Source organism: Palaemon carinicauda, chromosome 20, assembly GCF_036898095.1.
Source record: "Palaemon carinicauda isolate YSFRI2023 chromosome 20, ASM3689809v2, whole genome shotgun sequence".
Lineage (NCBI taxonomy): Eukaryota > Metazoa > Arthropoda > Malacostraca > Decapoda > Palaemonidae > Palaemon > Palaemon carinicauda.
Window position 1 is genome coordinate 123,965,459 of NC_090744.1, and position 25,351 is coordinate 123,990,809.

General features: G+C 43.9%; 1 long non-coding RNA gene across 1 annotated transcript in view; it reads right to left on the reverse strand.

Annotated features, from left to right (window-relative positions):
• Positions 1–348: 348 nt before the first annotated feature.
• Positions 349–25,351, reverse strand: part of LOC137659640 (uncharacterized) — a 25,315-nt gene continuing 312 nt past the window's right edge. The window contains exons 2-3 of the long non-coding RNA XR_011047607.1: positions 5,844–5,964; positions 349–473 (exon numbers count right to left, since the gene is read on the reverse strand). This is a non-coding gene — a long non-coding RNA (uncharacterized lncRNA). The remainder of the gene's footprint in view (positions 474–5,843; positions 5,965–25,351) is intronic.

Sequence of the window (25,351 nt, forward strand, 5' to 3'; positions counted from 1 at the left end):
AAATAATCTGGCAATATTGTGGTCTTAAAATTTCATACTAGTTATTTACTGTTAACTCTCTTTTTTTTTTTTTTTTTTTTTTTATCTTCAGTTATTGACTGCTATTAAACCTATGGAATATAAATGTTGTGACGATTGTAACCACCTAAAAATATAGTCAACTGGGCATTTCGAAGAATCTGTAGTACCGTAATATCTCTTGATAAGGATATTATACCATTAGAAATTTTGATGATAAGAGTGGGTTCTTTACCCGTGACAACTCTGTGCTCCTTTTAAATAAAAAAAGGAATACATTTTGTCTTCCTCAAAAACTTTCTTGAATTTTTCCCTGTGGTAAATCCCAGATAATTCGTTGCTGGTCTTCATCTTGATGTCATCAGAAATGTCTCATAATACTCTTCATATTTTCAGTTTTATTTCTGGTTTTGAGCAGAAGACTATAAATTTCCCTTTCTTTTGAAGAGTTTAGTCTGAAAAAAATAAAAGATGTTAATTGTATAAATACATCAGTCTTATTCACATATATTATTATGCACTTTAATATCCAGACTGTATTTTTATTAAAACATTATGAATGATATAACTATAATATAGAACACTAATTCATTAAACAAAATGGTAGAAATAATGACAAACTAGACAGGCCCATGACATTTATATCAAATATTACAGTCGAAGTATATATTGCAAAGTGAAAATGTATTACTCCTAAGTCCCAAATAGGGAATACTTCACTAGAATAATCTAATGACTGGCCTCTGCTAATTCAATGACAAACTGGAGCTCTCCTAATCCTTCAGTTAATCCCTGCAATTTTCAAGAACTACTCAATAAATCATAATTCCATCAATAAAATATTCTACCTCACACCACAGAGGATACCTGGTCACACAAAAACAATACTCATATCTATAAACAAGGTATGAATATATTCTGAGCAAAAATAGAATTTATGACACTAAAAGTTTCAGGTGTCGAATGTTGCTTAGTATATAAGAGTATACTGCTGTGCAACTGAATAATTAAATTGGTGATTTTACTCTCCTAGAAACATAAATAATGACATACAACTTCCTAAGTTTATTAAGGAAATGTACCACTCTCGTAATTAAAAGGCCTTACTAAATCTTCATTATATATTTATATATATTGTATGGATCTTTCCTAACCTATCCTAACTTATTAATTAATTTATCTACGTGGATTTTCTGTTTAACCTTGAATCAATGAACCAGCATTAATTCAACCCAGATTTGCCATTTTATCTTGCCTTAGACTATAAAAAAAACTTATCACACACACTGATTCACTAACCTAGTAACAATTCATTGAAGAGTTTACTCAAGGTTATTGTTTTTTACCTAATAGGTATAGCTAAAAACACTAAATCTAACAACATGGACTTTCTGGAGTTGTCTTCAACATTACTAATCACAAAACTATATGTCTTTTGCCAATGATTAACCAATGTTATCATAAATCAATAAAAATATATTCAACCTTACCCATATATTATATAATCCTCCCTTATCATTGGTTGTCCTATCCTGGCTTATTCCCTTGGCCGACACATCGGTGCCTAATTTAATTACTAAACATATTTTGCACAAACTAGCAAATTATAGTCTTGGCTATTATAGTGCGTTTACATAACCGGTTCTTTAGCAAGAGTCGGCATGACTTTCTCACAATTGCAAGCTCACAGAATCAAGTGCTCGATTTTATGAATCCAGGCCTCGAGGATTATACACTAATAATTTAATGACAAACATGGCTTAGGTTAAGTTATCTTTTCTAATGGCCTAATTATTGATAAGAATATCTTCATAGGACCAGGACTTAGTCTTGCATTTTTTCTCTTAATTAAATTGGCAGTTCATCTTTCACAGAATTCTGTATTGATATCAGTAGGATCAGAAAATAAGTTTTTTATAATATATATATATATATATATATATATATATATATATATATATATATATATACATATATATATATACATATATATATATATATATATATATATATATATATATATATATATAAATATATATATATATATATTCAAATAAGCCATATATATTTTTGATACATTAATGTCTGGATTCTCTTAACGACCTCGTGTATATATATATATATATATATATATATATATATATATATATATATATATATATATATATATATATATATACACACACACACACAGATCAGTAATATAAAAAATTTTGATATATATGATGTTGCCGGGATATGTAACTAAACTAAACAAATAATGTATTACATAGACCAGCCAAATAAACAGTTATTACATTTAACATATCAAAATCAGACCACAATTTCTTTTAAACAAGTGTTAAAATGTCAAGTAAAAAATGAGCGGTCTCAGAAAAACTTTATGCAACAAACAACAGAAGTTCCTTCTTGTTGAAAAGTGCACATAATTGTTAACAGGTCTGGGAGACTGGTAAACACCAGAGTAACGAGATATCTCTAGAGGATAATCTGTATCAAAGTGAACTACCCATGCTAATCGCTGTCTAGCAGGCTATCGGTCGTAGGCATCTACCTAAAGACAAGGTTGAAACGTATCTTCAATCACATTTGTTAGGAAGGTAGATGTGTGCATAAGTCCAACCAATGACCAATAATCACACAGAAAAAAACCCACCTTTATATAAGGTATATGCTATGCCGTTCTCAGGGGAACTACCCGCGATGCAAGTTTTCGCAGGTAGACCAAATCTTCCGAGAAAAATCAATCTCAAAAGCCCAGTCTTATGGACTGAATCCCTTGTGATGGGTCCTCCGGGTCAGACCGAAGATCTGGGAGCGGCACGAATAGTTCGTTACGTAACAACTCCATCGACTAACATCGATAAATGTTTGTAAACGAGACCCCTTTCCCCCTTGTGACAGGTATCAGTTAGAATAAACGAATCCCATCTCGCATCTCTCCGTTCCTGATTGGATTAAACAAAACAGGCTCCGATTGTTCTGCTGAGGTAAAATACTGTTGGAGTCTTTGCAAGTCTCAAGAGTCTAAGTACCTTGATACTTACAAGTACAATCTGAAGCTTTTGATGAGGACGTGATGGGCAGACCTTCTAAGCCTGGGGTACAAGGGTGATAAGTGCTTGGAGAACCTGGTTTTTCCCAAGAGATACAACCATCAACTGAGAAAGAGTGCCATTGATGCATTGGAACAGGGTTTAAACTTGTCTGATTGATGGCTTCAGTAAGTTGAAGCCAAGTGTGTCCTTCGTGAACAAAGAGATATCAGTAGGGTCTTTACAGTATAGTGGTAACTAGCCCTTCCTACTCCTCACGAGCGTATGTGCACTCATGAAGAAACTCATGCAACTCACAAAGAGAACAGCCTTCATCAGCATTAGGAGCTCGCACACAAGCATGCGGGACAGTGCATCTGTGTTAAAGCGCAGTGACATTGCCCAAAAGGAATTGATCGTTCAAGAACTGTATCATCGTGAACAAGTTAGCAAGCATGCGAGCGTGTGCATGAAGCTGATGTACCCGAGTAGCACGCAGCTAGAGAAGTGAACAAATCTTCATCAGCAGGAGAAGTTCGCCCTCTCACATCATCAGCACGTGGCAGGCGAGTTAAGACTCTTTCAAGCAACTATAATCTGTTCATCCACAAGCTCAAGCATCGTAAACTGGGGAATGAACATTCGTCAAGGAATCTGCAGGAGGAGATACTTGCTTGAAAGGTTACAAGCAAGGCAGACGTGTGCTGCCATTCCTCGTGAACATCAGACCAAGCTGTCTCTATCCCATAAAGAGTACAGATCTGCAGCAATAGCCCCAAAATGTTTTTTCTCACAAGACTCCTTGTGCCCTGAGGGGTGCGATAGCAAGAGCCAGCAACCACAAGCAGTTGGAGAGCATCAACATGTGAGGGTTCCAAAGAGCTCATTATCGCATAGGAAGTACTGGACCGAGGCAATAACCCCAAAGGGTTATGCTCATGAGACTTGTACAATGGTGAGAGGCAGTGACCACAAGTGATTGGCAGGCATCACCATGAGGATGGTCCGAAGAACTTTCTATCCTGTGGGGAGTAAACATCTGTGGCAATAACCCTGAAGAGTTATGTCTCACAACAGTGAGGTGGCAGCAACCGCCATCGCCATCTCGGTGATCAGAAGAGCAAGACCAAGGCATAGACGAGTCTAAAGCCCGCTTACTAGGGGACAGACCCCTCAATATTGGAAGCCCTTTTGCGTTAGCAAGAAGGGCAACCTTCGTTGCAAGTTGGAGGAACAGAACGAATGTGTTTCTTCTGCTGGGGGAATTTGGCACACTGAATAAGCTCAGGTCCCTAAGTGTGCCCACCTGGCTGATCGAGATCAGCTAACATGCTCACCCCAAGGGGATTGCAAGCCTGGCCGGGACTCCGGGAAACCCTACTATCAACTCAGAGCTCTGCCACCATGGAGTTGTAGAGAATGCCTCCACAAAGGAGGCAGGTATGAAAAACAAAGTTTCTCCTGCCAAAGGAACACAGCACACTGAGCAAGCTTAGGCTGTTAGGTCCACCCAACACGCTGAGCAATCTCAATTGGCCTGCTCCATCGAAAAGTATTGCAGGCCTGACAGGTACTCCTGAGAGAACCTGCCAGCAACTGCTCTACTGCCAACTTGTGTAGAATGCATCAGCAATGACCCAAGACCTGTATGAGATAAAAACCCTCCAGAAGCTCAGGGATGTAAAAGGACCAAGCTGACCAATGTGGAGGTAGATGTGTGCTTCCACTGTGTCCCATGGATTAGTAAATTGAAGAACTGCTCCTAAGTGGGGAGATCCAAAAACCCTAAGGCAGGCAAGAAAGACTCCGCTCTGGTCATGGGTGCTGCCGCTTCACTACTGGAAGCAGCCAGGCCTTCAGAAAATTAGGAATATCTACGGATCAATGATTGACACTTTTGCTCGTTCATTCTCCAAAGAAGACAGATCGAGCAGAGGCCGCGGTAAGGGAAGGTGGTGTCGGAGGAAAAACGCCATGAATACTTTGGCTATGGGGAAAACCCTAAGGGAGACAAATCCCTTTTGGACTTATTTTTCCATTGCCTACTAACTTAATGGTAAGTTTATAGCCAGGTTCCTTCTTAGCAGTGGAAAGGGACGACACATCCTCCTCCTCCTAGCCAAAAACAAAAAGTAATTTGATACACTTGGCGAGTGTGAGCAGAGTGGCTGGTCTTCCACCATTAACTAGCCGTGGAGTGTTATACGTTGCTTGAAAATTTATGGCTAGTTTCCCAGCAAGCGGGTTATTTATCCATAGTGGAGGGGGAAAGGATTTGTATATAGTGTCAGAACAAATTGGAAATCCAAATCAACCGTATCTATTGGCAATCAAATCCGTCTTTAATTCATCATTAATCCAATAGTGTAGGCTACTATATTAGTCTTCCGACAAAAGCATAAAAAAATTTCAACTCCCTACATTGATTTAAATCTAGAATTAGTCACACTAACAACTGTCAATGCAGTACACACAAAAGAAAATCTGTAATCTAAAGATTAAAAATTGCATTGAATAACTAATTAGAATAAAATTATCATTGAAATTGAACCTTATGCAATATTAATCTCACATATCCTAATGCAATCCATTAACAATCTATTAACATTATCCATCAAAAGTACTAATCCATCGTAATGTAATTAATTGGCAATTTATAATCCTCTGTAAACATAAGAGATCTAATTCCATTTTAATTTACTTAAAAGTCAATTTGACCTCAATCTAATTGCAAGCCACCATTTTTTATACCATTCAAATCAAACAAACAATTATCTTTATGAACCTTACCTTTGAAACTCCAGTTACTGCACCTCAGCTGGATTTTATTGATTCTGTGGTGTCATTGAAGGGCAAAAAAATTATAAACCCTCAGTTTTCTGTCTCCCATAACTCATTGCTTAGGATGCACCTGAGATAAAAGAAAATATGTGAAAATATTTTTAAAAATTCACCAATTGTTTTGTATAATCATAAAATGAAATTCAACATGACTTTTTTGCTTTTATAATTAACTAAAAGGATCTTTCATAAAGCATTGTTGCCTATTCAGTGGTATTAACGGGTTGACTAACATTAGTTTAGTTTTAAAAAATATCTGAATTAACTTGACACTTTTTCAAAGAACAATATTAAGAAATAATCATGCACTGCTATCACACTTAAATGTCGTTATAAACTTCGTATTCCCCCTAAAGCATTTACCACAAACATGGCAGCCAGTGAGTAAATGTAAAGGACCTTATATATATATATATTTTCCCCACAAGCACATTCTACTAATACACCAGCCATTAGCTACTCCACAGGCTATAAAAAAAACGGTTACATAAAAAAAAATCTAATATGTGTAATATAACACTTTTTAAAGTTTCCTTTAATTCAAAAGGTCTGTTACTAAATATGCAAGTGAAAATTATATTTTCATAATAAAATAAATTTTTGAACATACTTACCCGGTAGTTATATATATAGCTATACGGCCCTGACGTCCGGAAGAAATTTCAAAACTCGCGGCAATCGCAGATTGTGTAGCCAGGTGTACCACCTGTGCGCCCTCTAGCGAGGTACCTGGAACCATTCCATGATTCCTCAGATCTTTCATGCCCATAGGTCTCTAGAGGGGAGGAGGGGGGGAATTAAATTATATATAACTACCAGGTAAGTATGTTAAAAAATTTATTTTATTAAAATATTTTTAAACATCTGACTTACCCGGTAGTTATATATATATAGCTGATTAACACACTTGGTGGAGGGTCAGAGACACGCAACATTGTTGGAATTTTACTTAAGAGTTAATAAACAAGCTTAAGGGTTCGTACCAGATAAGGAAGCTGACTTCAATGAATTCTTTCATTATGTTCGCTTTCCTTATGAGATCCAGCGATCCACCCAGGGGGCTGAAGACCTCTGGGAGCTGCCAAACCAGTCTAAAAACCTCTATGTGACAGGACCTCCTCCAATACCCTTGTTCTGGGCGCTCTCAAGGAACAAATTGACCACCTGACTAAAATCAATGATTGTGGAAGACTGTCGCAATCTCCACGAACAACCATAAAAATACATAAGTTCCAAGAGAAGAAAAGGGTATTAGGATTATGTGAATGTAGTGGTGGATCCTTCCCCCACTACTGCACTCGCTGCTACGAATGGTCCCAGAGTGAGGCAGCCCTCATAAAGTGTCTAGACACGTTTCAAATAATGTGAAGCGAACACAGATTTACTCATCCAAAAGGTTGTGTCCATAATGCTCTGCAATGATGTATTCTGCTTGAAGGTCACCAAAGTTGCTACAGCTCTAACTTCATGCGTCTTGACTTGATGAAGAATGAAGTGCATTCTTCGACCTCTGTAATGAGGGCTTCTAGACCGAGCACCAAAGAGCTTCCGACTTGCCTCGCAACTCTTTCGATCAGTCCAGGTAGAACTGCAGGGCTCTTACTGGGCACAGGACCCTCTCCAACTCCTTGCCAACCACATCCGAAAGGTTCGGACACTCAAAAGCCTTGGGCCGAGGTTGAGAAGGGCGTTCGTTCTTGGCAAGAAAGCCTAACTGCAATGAGCCGATAGCTTTGTTATCTCGAAAAACCAACGTTTTAACTAAAAGCATGAATCCCACTGACACTCTTAGCTGTCACCAGACTGACCAAAAATAGGGTCTTCATCGAGAGGTCCTTGAATGAAGCTGAATGCAAGGGCTCAAATCTGTCACTCATAATGAACTTCAGGACTATATCCAGATTCCAAGCTGGTGAATCCTGGTGCTGTTGCTTTGATGTTTCACATGATTTGAGAAGTTCCTGAAGGTCTTTAACATTAGAAAGGTCCAAGTTTCTGTGCCTGAATATGGTTGCTAACATACTCTTGTATCCCTTGATGGTAGAGGCCGAAAAAATTGCGTTTCCTTCGAAGATATAACAGGAAGTCAGCAATCTGAGTTATAGAGGTACTGGACGAGGAAACAGACTTGACTCTGCACCACTCTCTAAAAACCTCCCACTTGGATTGGTAAACCTTGATGGTAGAAGTCCTCCTTGCTCTTGCAACAGCCCTAGCTACCTCCTTCGAAAAACCTCTAGCTCTTGTGAGTTTTTTGATAATCTGAAGACAGTTAGAAGAAGAGCTTGGAGATTTTTATGGTACCTTTCCAAGTGGGGTTGTTTGAGTAGATCTACTCTTAATGAAAGGCTTCTTGGAGTGTCTACCACCTATTCCAGTACCTCTGTGAACCACTCTCTTGCGGGCCAAAAGTGGGCCACTAGAGTCAATCTGGTCCCTTCGTGTGACACAAACTTTTGCATCACTTTGTAATGAATTTTGTATGGTGGAAATGCGTACACGTCCATGTCACGAGCTGTTTGACGCTCGACGTTGCGTTCTGCTTGATGCTCGACGTCGCATCCCGCTTGACGCTCGACGTCACGTCCTGCTGGATGCTCGACGTCACGTCCTGCTGGACGCTCGACGTCACGTTATAGCTGGATGCTCGACGTCACGTTAGCTGGACGCTCGACGTCACCTCTGGCTGCTTGACTTCTTTGTGTTAAGGTGGCTGAAACACGACATTTAACGGGGGAGTTGTAAAGACGTTCGTCGTCAAGAACCTCTCGACTAGTAGCCTTACGACACTTGGCGTCCCGGTGTGAAGCTTCCTGATGCTCAGGGACCAGGCCTGCTACTCTCTTGTTGTCCGCAGGCTGATAAACTTGCATGAGCGAAGAGAGTTTCTGTTGCATATCTTGCAGCATAATAAAATTAGGGTCAACTTGTTGTGGTACAGGAGACATCACGTCTACCACAAGCTCGCTTTCTACGCCGTTTAAAGAATGCGCAGAACGTCCAGAGGACGATAACCAGTCTGACGGTGGAGGAGGAGCATGAACCGAGGTCACGCCAGGCTCAGACAGCTGTCATGCAATTGGGCGAGTTGGACGTTTCTTGACAGTTGCCGACGTCCTTAAAGGACGTTTGGCAGGAGAGCTTTCTTCAGTAGACTGAATACGCTCAGGACTGCTCCAAAGACTACAACCAGGAGCTTGCAGTGTCATGATAGGACGCTTGACGCCAGCCTCGTCTGGGCGCTGCGTCATCTGAAGTTGATGTAAACACTTTTACCTCACCTTTCCTATGATGAAGGCGAGAGTCCTGGGAAACGTCAACAGGTATGCTCGAGAGAACGTCTGCTCGGGAGCTAAAGCCTCTCGTTTCCTTTTGTCGTTCGACATTCCTTCTCCCAGGGGTTGGGGAGCTTGGAAGAGGTCTATGGTCGACATTTTCTCCCAGGGGATGGGGAGCTTGGAAGAGGTCTATGGTTAGAACGTTTGACATTCCTTCTCCCAGGGGTTGGGGAGCTTGAAAGACTTCTGACTTCTGAATGAGTGTAACCCCAATGGACAGAAAAGAACACATTTGGGCTCTTTTCTTAAAGACCCCCGCTGAGAAAAGGGCTGCTAACTCATTGAAACCGTCCTTTAAGGCTTTATCCATGCCTGACATAATGAGGCTGAGACTATCAGTGTCCATATCCTTCAAGGCAGAAACCTTCTTCCCCAAGGCTCCCAGAGTCCAGTCAAGGAAATTGAATACTTCGAAAGCTCTGAAGACGCCTTTGAGAGGATGATCAAGCTCTGACGTTGACCAGAGTATTAGGTCCTTCTCAGACGCGGAGCGTCTATTAGACTCGAAAAGTCTCCTTGGGCAGAGGTAGGAACTCCTAAGCTGAGAACTTCTCCCGTCTTGTACCCAACACTAAATATGGAGGCCAATCTAGCCAAGGGAAAAGGGAAAAACAGTATTACCCTGGTTATTCTTGGCTTGCATCCAGTCTCCCATCATCCTCGAAGCTCTTTTAGATGATCGAGACCGTAGCATCTTTGTAAACAGACTCCTTCGACGCCTTCCCTAGCGTAAACTCTGAAGGCGGGGAACAAGGAGCAGCAGGCACAAAATAATTCGGAAACTTCAGGAAAAAAGTCTCATGAGTTTCTTTAAGTAAACCGACGGATGAAGGATCTTAGGATCTTCTCCTACGAGAATTCCTCAAAAAGATAAATAGGGGAAAGAAGATCGTCGATCCCTTTCTCCAAGTCTCTAACTGAGGTAGAGACGTCTTGTTTCCTAGGAGTCAACTCCTTAAGGTCCTGAATTCTGGCCTCAATTGGTCCAAGATCATTACTTACTTTTACTTACTATTAGGGGTTTATTTCTTGCCCTCCATCAGACACTAAGAGTTTGTTCAGGCGGGCCTTGGTGTGTGAAAATAATTTCTTTCCAGTTAACATTTTTCTCTGTATATTTTTTATAGTGCCTGGCGTAACGATGTTCCAACGCTAGACGCTCGCGGTCATTACAATCAGAGCTAAGACGTTCGCGATATTGACGTTCGGCTCGACTGGTGTTATCACGACGTCCGAGTCTTGATGTTCAACGTCACGTCTAACTGCTTGATGCTCGGCGTCATGCTTGACACTCGACGTCAAGTCCAACTGCTTGACACTCGACGTCAAGTCCAACTGCTTGACACTCGACGTCAAGTCCAACTGCTGACGCTTGACGCCGTGCAACTGCTTGACGCTCGGCGTCATGTCTAACTGCTAGACACTCGATGTCAAGTTCAACTGCTGGACGCTTGACACCATGGAACTGCTTGACGCTCGGTGCCACGTGACTCTCGGAACAATGATGCTCGCGATTCAGACGCTCGGAACCATGACGTTCGCTCATCCAACAAGAGATGACAAAGAAGTTGCACTCAGTTTCAAACATCGTGTCAAACTCTTACAGCAGCATTAGTAGCTTGCCGTCCAATGCTCTGACGCTCGGCGTTCCGCGTCATGACTGCCAACTACTCGAGGCTTGGCGTGATGTAGTCCATTCCTTAACGCTCGGCGTCCTTCTTGACGCTAGCGTTAAGGTGTTAAGAAACTAAACGCTCTGTGTCATGACGAGCAACTCTCTTCTTGTCTAACACTAAGGGAAATATGTAAGACGCAGGCCCTGTCTGTGAGCTGAGTCAACCGATGGCGAATATAACACTTTTACCTCGCCTTTCCCACGGTGAGGTCGAGCGTTCTGGGAAGCGTTAACAGGAACGCTCTAGGGGACGTCTGCTCAGGCCGTAACGCCTCTCATTTCCTTTTGTCGATCGACATTCCTTCTCCCACAGGGTTGGGGAGCTTGGTAGAGGTCTAAGGCTAGGATAACAACAGGATCGAGCAGACGCACCCTCCACTGACTGATTAAATTCACTGCAGTAATTTAGCACTGAAATTTGGACTTTTTATACTCTTTCACCTAAGACCATAATTAGACCTGCCCGCTGAGAGATAATACTCTTCCGCCAAGGGCTTGAATGAGAATGCAATAGGTTATCTGATTAATATTAGAATTCCCAATATCGAATAAAATAAATAAATAAATAACGATACAAAGTAATTTGAGACACTATCCATTGTCATGAGAACTACGTAGCGTAAATTTAACTTCACGCTAGTTTTATTTAATCTCTGAAAATAGACCGATGATTATCTAAAGAAAGTATACTAATAGGACAAATATTTTCTTAAAATAATATATTCCTTTTATCTTTTAAAAACTTAAATACTTTCGGTTTGTAAGTTAGTATTCACTTATCATTCTTTGCATAGAAAAAGAAAATAATTTGCAAGTCATACTACGTAGTCTACGTAGTTTACATCATATGATTGTGACGTCATAGTGTTGGCGGAGTGTTTTCCTTCCGCCATCATGTTTTTAAAAGTAGGTTCGTTATTTTAACAGTAGGTGGAAAAAACTCCTAATCCTACCCCTTTCTAGTTACGAACATAGCGATTATAATCCAACCACTAACTCTGTCAAAATAAAACAAACAAGCAAAAGCCAACAGTAAATTGTACAAAATTGTACATCACCAAGATAACTGCAATTATACAGGTTACAGCGAGTGAAATATCCAACGATGTTGCCGGCGTGAGCGGCAGCGAAGATCTGAGGAATCATGGAATGGTTCCAGGTACCTCGCTAGAGGACGCACAGGTGGTACACCTGGCTACCCAATCTGAGATTGCCGTGAGTTTTGAAATTTCTGCCGGACGTCAGGGATGTATAGCTATATATATAACTACCGGCTAAGTCAGATGTTTAAAACAAAGGCATTATTATAGAACAAAACGGGAGAAGCTTCACTAATAAAGAACGGGAGTTGAGTACAGTATAAGAAAACTCCCGTTTTCATCCATAATGATCTTTATTTCTGTCGTAAATAAATAATTAATAAGATATACCCTAATACTGTACTGTATATCCTATGGTAATGGGGCCACCCAGTTGGAACATGGGCTTATGGGTAGGGAAAATTTACTGTCGAATCAATAAATAGTGGTAAAGCTAATGTTTTCTTCTCTATACATTATTCTCTTAAGCGCATAATAAACAAAAAAAATTACCTGAAAATGTTATTTTTATTAGTAAAATAAATTTTTGAATATACTTACCCGATAATCATGTAGCTGTCAACTCAGTTGCCCGACAGAATTCTATGGAGGGATACGCCAGCTATCACAATACTAGAAGGGGGTGTACTTACCAGCGCCACCTGTGGCCAGGTACTATAGTACTTCTTGTTGACACCTCCTCAATTTTTCCTCGGTCCACTGGTTCTCTATGGGGAGGAAGGGAGGGTCGATTAAATCATGATTAACGGGTAAGTATATTCAAAAATTTATTTTACTAATAAAAATAACATTTTTCAATATTAAACTTACCCGATAATCATGTAGCTGATTCACACCCAGGGGGGTGGGTGAAAACCAGTGTACAAGATTAAAGGATAGCTAAGTATCCCATATTTCATATAACAGTTATCTCAAATAACAATGAAATAATAAGTACCTGGTAAGGAAGTCGAATTGAACCGTTACTCTGCCTCTTTTTTAAGTTCGTCTTCCTTACTGAGCGCAGCGTTCCTCTTGGAGGCTGAATCAACTCAAAGGTGCTAAAGTATATAGGGCTGCAACCCCTACTAAAGGACCTCTACACAACCTCTAACCCAGGCGCTTCTCAAGAATGAATTGACCACCCGCCAAATCAAAAGGATGCGGAAGGCTTCTTAGCCTACCGTAACAACCATAAAAACAACAATAAAAGCATTCAAGAGAAAGGTTAAAAAAAAGGTTATGGGATTAAGGGAATGTAGTGGCTGAGCCCTCACCTACTACTGCACTCGCTGCTACGAATGGTCCCAGGGTGTAGCAGTTCTTGTAAAGAGACTGGACATCTTTAAGATAAAATGATGCAAACACTGACTTGCTCCTCCAATAGGTTGCATCCATTATGCTCTGCAGAGAACGGTTTTTATTAAAGGCCATCGAAGTAGCTACGGCTCTTACTTCGTGGGTCCTTACCTTCAGCAATGCAAGGTCTTCCTCCTTTAAGTGAGAATGGGCTTCTCTAATCAGAAGCCTTATATAATACGAAACCCCGTTCTTGGACATGGGCCTCGAAGGTTTCTTGATGGCACACCATAAGGCTTCTGACTGTCCTCGAATAGGTTTAGACCTATTAAGATAAAACTTGAGAGCTCTGACAGGGCAAAGAACTCTCTCTAGTTCGTTACCTACCATGTTGGAGAGGCTAGGTATTTCAAACGATCTAGGCCAAGGACGTGAAGGAAGTTCGTTCTTTGCTAGGAATCCGAGCTGAAAAGAACATGTTGCAGATTCGGTCGTGAAACCAATGTTCTTGCTGAAGGCATGAACCTCACTGACTCTCTTAGCTGTTGCAAGGCGGACGAGAAAAAGAGTCTTGAGGGTAAGGTCCTTGAAGGAAGCTGACTGGAGAGGTTCGAACCTAGGTGACATAAGGAACCTTAAGACTACGTCTAGGTTCCAGCCTGGAGTGGATAGACGACGCTCTTTAGACGTCTCAAAAGACTTAAGGATGTCTTGAAGGTCCTTGTTGGAAGAAAGGTCCAAACCTCTGTGGCGGAGAACTGAAGCCAACATACTCCTATACCCTTTAATCGTAGGGGCTGAAAGGGATCTCTCATTCCTAAGATGTAAAAGGAAGTCAGCTATTTGGGTCACAGAGGTATTGGTAGAGGATACTGAATTGGCTCTACACCAGCTCCGGAAGACTTCCCACTTAGATTGGTAGACTCTACGAGTGGAAACCCTTCTTGCTCTGGCAATCGCACTGGCTGCCTCCTTCGAAAAGCCTCTAGCTCTAGCGAATCTTTCGACAGTCTGAAGGCAGTCAGCCGAAGAGCGTGGAGGTTTGGGTGCAACCTGTCTACGTGAGGTTGACGTAGAAGGTCCACTCTTAGAGGTAGAGTCCTGGGGATGTCGACTAGCCATTGAAGTACCTCTGTGAACCATTCTCTTGCAGGCCAAAGGGGAGCAACCAGCGTCAGCCGTGTCCCTTCGTGCGAGATGAATTTCTGCAGAACTTTGTTTATTATCTTGAACGGTGGGAATGCGTAAAGGTCGAGATGGGACCAGTTCAGTAGAAAAGCATCCACATGAACTGCTGCAGGGTCTGGAACTGGGGAACAGTACAGCGGAAGTCTCTTGGTTATGGAGGTGGCAAACAGATCTATGGTAGGTTGACCCCACAAGGTCCAAAGTCTGTTGCACACACTCTTGTGGAGGGTCCATTCCGTGGGAATGACCTGATTCCTTCTGCTTAGGCGATCTGCTGAGACGTTCATATTGCCCTGAATGAACCTCGTGACCAAAGTGAAGTTTTGACTTCTTGACCAAATGAGGAGGTCCCTTGCGATCTCGTATAGGCTCCTCGAATGGGTCCCTCCTTGCTTGGAGATGTAAGCCAAGGCTGTGGTGTTGTCTGAGTTCACCTCCACCACTTTGCCTAGCAGGAGGGACTTGAAGTTCAGCAGGGCTAAATGAACTGCTAGTAGCTCCTTGCAGTTGATGTGGAGCGTTCCCTGTTCCTCGTTCCACGTTCCCGAGCATTCCCGTCCGTTCAAGGTTGCACCCCAGCCCGAGTCCGATGCATCTGAGAAGAGATGAAGATTGGGGGTCTGAATAGCCAACGATAGGCCCTCCCTGAGAAGGAGATTGTGCTTCCACCACAAGAGAGTGGTCTTCATCTCTTTGGTGACTGGGATAGAGACTGCTTCGAGAGTCAAACCCTTGTCCCAATGAGCTGCAAGATGGAATTGAAGAGGGCGGAGGTGGAGTCTCCCTAGCTCGACGAACAGGGCCAGTGATGAAAGGGTCCCTGTGAGACTCATCCACTGTCTCACCGAGCAACTGCTCCTCTTCAGCATGCTCATGATGCACTCTAGGGCTTGGCTTATCCTGGGGGCCGATGGAAAAGCCCGAAAATCCTGACTCCGAATCTCCATTCCCAGGTACACAATGGATTGGGAGGGAATGAGCTGAGACTTTTCTATGTTGACTAACAGACCCAGTTCTCTGATTAAGTCCAAAGTCCAGTTGAGACTCTCCAGACAGCGACGACTCGTGGAGGCTCTCAACAGCCAGTCGTCTAAGTAGAGGGAGGCTCTGATGTCCGATAAGTGGAGGAATTTTGCTATATTCCTCATCAGATGTGTGAACACCATAGGAGCTGTGCTTAGGCCAAAACACAGGGCTTGGAATTGGTAGACAACCTTTCCAAAAACGAATCTCAGGAAAGGTTGGGAGTCTGGATGAATAGGAACGTGAAAGTAGGCATCTTTCAAGTCCAACGAGACCATCCAGTCCTCCTGCCTGACCGCTGCTAGGACCGACTTCGTCGTCTCCATCGTGAACGTCTGCTTGGTGACGTACGCATTGAGCGAGCTGACGTCCAGCACCGGTCTCCAACCTCCTGTCTTCTTGGCCACCAGAAAGAGACGGTTGTAGAAGCCCGGGGATTGATGGTCCCGGACTATAACCACTGCCTTCTTCTGCACAAGTAGCGAGACCTCCTGGTGCAACGCTAGCCTCTTGTCCTCTTCTTTGTAGTTGGGAGAGAGGTTGATGGGAGATGTGGTCAGAGGGGGTTTGAGGCAGAATGGAATCCTGTAACCCTCCCTCAGCCAACTGACAGACTGGGCGTCTGCACCTCTCTTTTCCCAGGCTTGCCAGAAGCTCTTGAGTCTGGCTCCTACTGCTGTCTGGAGATGCGGAGAGTCAGTTTTTTCCTTTAGAGGCCTTGGAGCCTTTCCTAGACTTGCTCCTGGAAGAGTCTGGACGGGAGCTTCCTCGGCTGGGGGCTCTACCACGAAAGGGCGGTATGAACCTCGTAGCAGGAGTATCAGCCACTGGGGTGCGATAAGTCCTGGGGACTGAGGTAGCAACCTTAGACTTACGAGCCGATGAGGCTACAAGATCATGTGTGTCCTTTTGTATCAGGGCAGCAGACAAGTCCTTAACCAGCTCTTCGGGGAAGAGGAACTTCGAGAGCGGAGCGAAAAGGAGTTGTGACCTTTGACAAGGTGTAATGCTGGAGGAAAGGAAGGTACAAAGCTGTTCCCTTTTCTTAAGAACCCGATACAAACATCGACGCAAGCTCGCCAGATCCATCTCTAATGGCCTTATCCATGCAGGACATTAATAGCATGGCAGAATCCTTGTCCGCAGGGGAGGTCTTCTTGCTGAGGGCCCCCAGGCACCAGTCTAGAAAGTTGAACATCTCAAATGCTCTAAAAACACCCTTCAGGAAGTGATCAAGGTCTGAGAAGGTCCAGCAAACCTTAGAGCGCCTCATTGCAGTTCTACGAGGCGAGTCTACCAGACTTGAGAAGTCAGCCTGGGCAGAGGCAGGTACTCCCAAGCCTGGTTCCCCTCCTGTGGCATACCAAACGCTCGCTTTAGAAGTGAGCTTAGTCGGAGGAAACATGAAAGAAGTCTTGCCAAGGTGTTGCTTAGTCTGCAGCCACTCCCCTAAGATCCTTAACGCTCTCTTAGAGGACCTTGCTAGGACTAGCTTAGTATAGGTAGACTTAGCTGGCTGCATGCCCAGCGAAAACTCAGATGGTGGAGAGCGGGGAATAGCAGAGACAAAGTGGTCTGGGTATACCTCCCTAAGCAGAGCCAAGACCTTACGAAAGTCAATAGACTGTGGAGAAGGCTTGGATTCATCCACGTCTGATGAGGGATCCAGGTGTGCCGCCTCATCATCAGACGCCTCATCACCAGAGTGTAGTGAAGAGATCGGACAGGTATGCTGAACAGCAGAGTCAGAACGAGCAGGGACAACAATATTAGTGGTTTCCTCTTCAAGAATCTGTTGAGGGAAAACCTGAGGCTCAGACTGCAAAGGCTGAACAAAAGAAGAAGCAGAAGGTAGGCGCATGGGTGGAGGAGGCTGACTCCTGGCATGAGTGGCTGAACTCAAGGGTTGCGCTTGCTGAGTGGTTGGCGGAAGCGGAGTAGCAAGTTCCTGTTCCTGCGGTGTGAGCGGAGCGCGATGAGGTAGAGGCTGCGCAGAACGTAGTAAATGTCTCGCAAGCTGAGGCTCCTGAGGCGCAAGGCTAAGGTGTTGTGGTGCTTGCCTTGTGGAGGGTTGAGCTCGCTGCAGCGAGAGCTGAGGAGACTGACTCATGGACGGGAGAGGTTGTTGTACCTCAACCGAGTGTTGCATCACTGGTGGAGCAGCAAGTGGAAGCGGAGGAAGAGAGGTATAAGCCTCCTGATCCCATTGCTGAGGTTGCCTTAAGGAAGGCGGAGGCTGAACACCACTGGGAACAGTAAACTCAGAACGTGGCTCAACATCGTACGCCTGGCAGGCGGTACTGCGGTCAGGCGGAGCGAGTGCAGGCGCAACCTTCTCAGCCCGACACTCACTCATCAAGACCGAAAGCTGTGCTTGCATGGACTGCAGTAGAGACAACTTGGGGTCGGCAGACACTACGGTCTGCTGAGGCAAAGCCTGAACAGACGAGATCTGTTGCGGCAGAACCTTACTCCTCTTGGGCGGAGTACAGTCGACTGATGACTGCGGCGAGTCAGAGCTGAGCCAATGACTGCAGCCCGGTTGAGCACTCGCGGACTGGACTCTGCGTTTGAGTGGTCTAGAGACCTGAGTCCAGCGTTTCTTCCCTGACAATAGATCAGCGGACGAGTAAAAGACGGGCTCAATCGTCTGCAGGTGGGAGTGACGGTCTCTGGAAGACACGCCCGCAACCACCGAGGATACTTCTGTGCGCCGATCAAGGCCTGCCGAACCCTTTTGCCCTTCGACATTGCTTCTCCCCTGGGCTTGGGAGCTTGCAAGAGGTCCCGGACTGGGAGAACGACTGACACGCACAGAAGTATCCTCACGCACCACACTGACACTGACACTAGCACTTGGCACTGCACTGACACTAGCACTCGTCACAGCACTGGCACTAATTCCACCCACTGCACTCTTGACCTTAAGTTCCTTGACTTCGGCCATAAGAGACTTATGATCACTTACCACTGACTCTACTTTATCGCCTAAGGCCTGAATAGCACGCAACACAACAGACATATCAGGCTGAGGGCAAATAGTAGGTTCGGGGGTAGCCACTACAGGGGTAGGAAAAGGTAGGGGATCATGAGGTGAGGAAAAAAGTGAAGAGTGAGAAGAACTCCTCCTAACTCTACCTCTCTCTAACTTAGTTGAATATTTCAAAAGACGGACAAAATCAAGTTCCGAAAGTCCGGCGCATTCCTCACATCGATTTTCTAACTGACAGGGCCTTTCCCTACAGTCAGAACAAGCGGTGTGAGGATCTACCGAGGCCTTCGGAATACGCCTATTACAAGACCTACATCGCCTATGGGTGGGGGCTTGCGAAATGTCAGACATCTTGAATCCAAAGAGTTAGCCAAGTGGGGTTCCAAAATCAAGCAAAAGATCGTTAACCGTTAATCAGGACTATATAAAAGCTATCTAAGCTAATATAAGAAGGTTTCCAGTAAAGCGACAGCCGAAATCTGAGAGAATACTTCACCAAAAGCCGTGAAAATACTCGAAGATCATAAGCGTATCCCAGAACGTCTTGCCGGAAGCACGACAGAGGAAAAATTGAGGAGGTGTCAACAAGAAGTACTATAGTACCTGGCCACAGGTGGCGCTGGTAAGTACACCCCCTTCTAGTATTGTGATAGCTGGCGTATCCCTCCATAGAATTCTGTCGGGCAACGGAGTTGACAGCTACATGATTATCGGGTAAGTTTAATATTGAAAATATTTATTTCACTTTTGTTTACATTTTACAAGTCGGACATATCTACTCCTCATTTACTTTTAGTTTGTGACTTGGGAAAGGGGGGTTCTGCAAGCCCCCCTGCTAGGTCTGTAACCTGGAAAAGGAGGTTCAAAAGCTTGCCCCTGGCTAGGTCTATGACCTGGGAAGGTTTGTAACCTGGGAAGGGGGGTCCGGAAGCTTGCCCCCACTAGGATTGTGACCTGGGAACTACTAGGTTAGGTTAGGTTAGGTTGGTTTGTTAGGTTACATGGACTTTTGCATGTCTCAAGTGTTAAATAATCACTTTTTGTCCTCTCTGCACACAACCAAAGTCTCAGGTTCCCACCTGTCTATTTGGAAGTGGGTTTCCACAACAGTTGAAGCGCCTATTTGCAGTGGATATAAAGGTCAAATTCCTTGAAAGCACACCATTTACTGTAGGAAAAGCTGTTTTGCCTATTAGAATTGTTGCCCCGTGTTATTCTATAATTTTACCATATTAAAAGATCCTAAACACACATGGCAATAGCACAGGCTAGGCACAATTTTCCCCATACATTTCTAAAAAAACAAAAAGATTGGGACAACAGTTCTTTTTAAATTTGTCTCACATTACATGCAAGTTATCATTCCCTTAACTCCTTAAATCTAGAACAAAATATACCCAAATAGACAGCAATCTGCAACTTCTTACAAGCAAGCCCAGTATTTACAACATATTCACCAATTATACAGTTACTAAGTGTTATGTTGCATATTTGTTAGTTGTGCCTTATGTTTGGCAAACAAAGATGTATAACTTCATCTTTCAACACTTAGCAATGTACAGTAAAGCTCTGATAGCCATTTGAGTTCTAATTTGAACAGAAATGTGTTGTGCAGTAGGTCGTTACGATATAGCTCCATAATTTGAATATCTACAGCACTATATGTCAAGGTGGGATATATCTTGATAATTCTATTTTATCTAATGGTAATTAAGTCACATGAGGTGGGAGGAAGAGGGTGTCTAAAGCGGTGTTTACACGGTCGGATGTCTGTTTGAACCTGCTTGATCAACTGTGTAAACCCGCCTTTACTCTAGCTAGGTAAGGATCCAGCATCCTAGATTAGGTTAAGGTTAGTACACATTCATGTAATTTATTTTAGTAGTAATTTAACGGAAGGAATGAAATGTTTAAACATATGAGGCCCATCCAGGTTTTTCTTTAAAAAAAAGATAACATTGTTTAGTAATTCTTTGAAAGAGTTGTCCTCAATCACATAACTGGACCAGATTTTGGTTGCACTATAGCAATGTAGCCTATACAATACATTATGGAAGGATAGAGAATCAAGTTAGGTGGGTGCCACCTAACTTGATTCACTTAATGTACGATATGTTTTTCAGCCATGCGCTGCCGAGCATGCATCTACATACGCTGTTGCGAGTCAGTTGGCTCTTGAGTATCTTGCAATAAAGTGTGGTCACCAGGACGTTGTCTCATTGCAAACCCAACATGGCGCACTGAGTAGGATCAGAACCAAACCATGCCCCAGATACGTCTACCACCCCAGGCCATGCCGAGGCGTGCCTCAACTGCGATGCCAAGGGCCTTGTCACAGGTCGTGATGCAAGCAAATGGAACGCCCTCACCCCAGACGCGGCTCTGGACGCCATCGGGAATATTGTGTTACGGTCGTCGAATCAAGCAGTGCAGTGGTCTGAATTCTTTGCCCTCGCACAAGGGTGCGAGGAGTCAGTGAGCGACTATTTTTCGAGGTGTGCTCAGAAGGCCACCGACTGTGACTTTCAGTGTCCTAAATGCGGGGAGTGCTTGATAGAATACATGCTGTTGCGGAAAATAATGGTAGGCCTCAGTGACCCTGTATTAAAAAGGCGCGTTTTTCAGGCATGTGATACATTTAAAAGTGTAGATGCCCTTCAGGCACTGTGTTGCACTTTCGAAGCTGCACGCCAAGACGTTGAAAGTGTCCCGCGCGTCGCTATCGGTGAGAGGGAGTCTGCTGGTGCCTCGAGTGATGACGTCACAGGCAGTGATGATGTATGAGATGATGAGAAAGCATAAATGCATTGACGACACTTTGCTAAACGATCACAGCATCGAAGAGGCATTCTGGCATGTATATAAATTCTGCGAGAGGTTACTTTCATCGGTTATCACCTGGGATGGGAGTCATACAAGCCCGCAGACGAACGATTAGACGCCATTCGTAACTTCCATATGCCAGAAAAGCCCGGATATTAGGTCGTGGTTCGGATTCGTGAATCAATTAGCTCCCTTTCTTGCAACGGCGCCCATCATGGAGCCCTTTAGGGACCTCCTCAGAAAACCCACCGATAAAAACGTCTACTGGGATAGCCAGCTACATGACAAACTCCGGCAGGCACAGGAGGTCATCTGGCAATTAGCCAAGGACGGCTTGGCATATTATGACAAGACACGCCCTACGACGATAATGACGGATTGGAGTAAGGAAGGCATCGGTTTCGTAGTACTTCAGCAGTATTGCGTTTGTCAGTCAGCTGACAGCCCCTTTTGTTGCAAGGGTGACTGGCGCCTTGCCCTGTGTGGTAGTCGACACCTCACCCTCTCTGAAGCTGGGTATGCCCCCGTAGAAGGAGAAGCCCTGGCAGTTACCTGGTGCTTGCGGAAGGCCAGGTTGTTCCTACTTGGGTGTCCTAATCTCACCATCATCACGGACCACCGTCCACTCGACGAACTGCTGGGTGATAGACCCCTCAAGGACGTCATCAACCCAAGATTATTCAACCAGAAAGAGAAGACACTCCAGTTCAAGATCCACATGAAATACCTGCCCGGAAAAAGGAACACCGCCGCGGATTTTCTTTCAAGGTACCCGACCATGCGAGCATCCCACGAAGCTTCCGACGTGGATTTGGAGGAAGACATTCAAGTGGCAGTGGCATGTGCAACCGTGGCCGGCTTGGAACCGGACATCATCGTGTTGGATGAAGACTGCGTCAGGAGCGCCGCATCTAACGACCCTGTATATCAGCTTTGCTTGCCAGGGTTGCAGCAGGCGACTGGCCCAAACAGAAATCGCAAGAACTTGCCTGCCTTCGTCCCTTCTTCAGCGTTCGGGATCGGCTAGCCATCACCCAGGATCTGGTGACATACTTAGTGGACCAAGGATGTGTTCGTTTGGTCATCCCGAGGATTTACGCCGCCAGGTAGCCGCTAACCTACACACAGGACACCAAGGCTTCGACTCTATGCTTAGAAGAGCCAGGCAGTCGGTCTATTGGCCGGGAATAGAAGGGGACCTTCAGCATCGCCGTGCCCAATGCACTTCATGCGATGAACACTGCCTCCTGAAGAAATGATGCACACGCCCCCTGCGGAATACCCTTTCCAGCAAGTCGTCGCAGATATGTTCCAGATAGAAGGCAGTGTATACATGGTATATGCAGACAGACTAACAGGTTGGTTAGAAGTAGCTCATTTCCCCAATGGTGCCACGTCTAACCAAATCAGCAATCACCTTCGATCATATTTCTTGCGTTGGGGAGCCCCGGAACAAATATCAACTGACGGAGGTACAAACTTGGCCAGTGAGGAGATGGAGGCCTTCTTCAGGAGATGGGGAGTCAAGGTCCGGCTGTCGTCGGCCCAGTATCCCCAGTCTAACGGCAGGGCAGAAGCAGCTGTCAAATCGGCAAAGAGGCTACTCCGAGAAAATACATTAAAGGGTGGAGCCCTTGAGTCGGACAAAACGGCCCTGGCGATACTTTAGTATCTCAACACGCCTCTCAGGGAGATTAAGAAGTCACCGTCTCAGCTTGCAACGGGTCGCCAGCTGCGCGATGGGGTACCGACGGCCAGGAGACACCTGTTAGTAGACAGACATTGGAGGCAGACGATACGTCGAAGGGAGTTACAAGTGGCAAGGTCGCAGGAGTTGATGCGCATCCCTGGCACTACCAGAAGACTGCCACCCATCGAACTAGGTACCCATGTACGCATACAAAACCAAGCTACCAAGCAGTGGGATAGAACGGGCATAGTAACGGAAACAAAGCCCCATCGTCAGTACGCCGTCAAGCTCAACGGGAGCGGTAGGCTATCAAAAAGCAATAGACGATACCTGAGAGTCATCGCTCCGCCCTCTGGCACGCCCGTGTCTCAGCACGGGACCTCCGCAAGCCATACCCCAACAGAACAGGTAACACACCCCATACAGGAGCCCAACGTCGTTAGTAGGCTGAGAAGGGCCGCCAGTAAACCCAAGTGGCTCAAAGACTTTGCAGAATGATGTTATTATCTGTTGTATGTAATTGCATCAGGAATTGATATTTCTTTCCAGAGAATTTAAGTATTTATTTTGTTTTCGTGTATGTAGAGAAAAGTTAGCTTTTTTTTCCCTCATTTCTCATTGATTTTGTGACATTTCCCCCTTTCATTTCTGCCATGTATAAGAATGTTCTGGGGGGAGGGTTGTACGATATGTTCCGGTATTTCCCCCTTTCATTTTTTTGGCCATGTTTAAGTATAATCTTGAGGGGGGGATGTACGATATGTTTTTCGGCTATGCGCTGCCGAGCATGCATCTGCATACGCTGTTGCGAGTCAGTCGGCTCTTGAGTATCTTGCAATAAAGTGTGGTCACCTGGACGTTGTCTCATTGCAAACCCAACACTTAAAGATATTCTTAAATCTCACCAAGTGGGAGAGGAATTCAGACTAGCTAGGTCAGGACTTGGTGCCTAGGCTAAGACATCCTTATTGTTCTGTGTTCACATACATTTCAGATTTTTTTAAATACATTATGAGCGATGAATTATGTCGAGACTGTGACAAAATTTAAGGCCTTCCTTTATTATTACATTGTATTCAAGAAGTGTTCAATTCTACCCTACAATCCCGACTTCCCACCTAGGTCGATAAGGGTCCGAAGTGCTACTGTCCTCAGCGGGCATCATTTCCTCAGTGGGTCCTACCCGCTGAGGCTAAACATGTTATATAGGGAAAATGCCCCCACCAGGCTATGTTGAGTTAGTGAATGGGATCTCCCCTGCCATGTCCCTTTCAGGCAATGGAGCCATTTGTCAGACATGATAATTGGTAATAACCTGAAAACAAACTTCACTCACAAATGTATGCCGAACGATAACATTAGCAACGTTACCAATGATACACAGTGTTACCAACGATGACTCGGATTGTTAAGGTAATATTAACGGTTACACGATATATAAATAGTACAAAAAGGGTACAGAACCTAACAAACCCACCTAACCTAACCTAGGAGTTCCCAGGTCACAAAACTCACATGTACTGGGACTGTTGAAATAAGCAACGTTACCAATGATACAGTGTTAACAACGTTACAAAGGCATTGCTAATGGTAGCAATGCTACGGTAATATTATCATGTATAATTTAATGAATTGTTCCATACACACTTTACACAAAATATAAAAAGGTAAAAAAGGGGTGTTGGTCACCCCTGCATATTCCCTATTTAACATGTTTAGCCTCAGTGGGTAGGTGCCCACTGGGGACACAACCCACTGAGGACAGTAGCACTTTGGGTACTGTTGCCCAGGTCCTCACCAATTTAGGATTTGTGGTGTCATACTTGAGCCCTATAGGGATGTTTAGGCTACCTAAATCATTTATGCCTATTCTGATTTTTTTTCCAAGGATATAATGCACTACATTGATTATCTGTAAAATGACCCAATCTGTGACAATTAAATATAGACCTACACAAGCAGCCAAGCTACCAAAATTCCCAGATTTGAAAAATATAGCACACCACAAATAATATTTGACCACCTACATAGTTTAATAGAGCATTGGCAAGAAAATAAATTAAGTTTTACCTATCTATAATAGTTATCTGACGTCTTATGATGGAAGGAAAAAAAATAATTATTATTCAACAGGCTAAGCAATTCGAGTTTAATCAAGGTGATCTTTAACATAAAGAAGAGAAATATAGACATGGCCTGTCAATTCTTTTTTTTAAGTTATAGGTACCATACGATTAACGGAGATTTGGTCAAATATTTCAATAACCTAGTTGTCAAAATTTTGTTTCATAATTCGAAAAAAATATAATTTCACGAAGATAGAAGGGAAAACACATACTTGAAGGTCTTT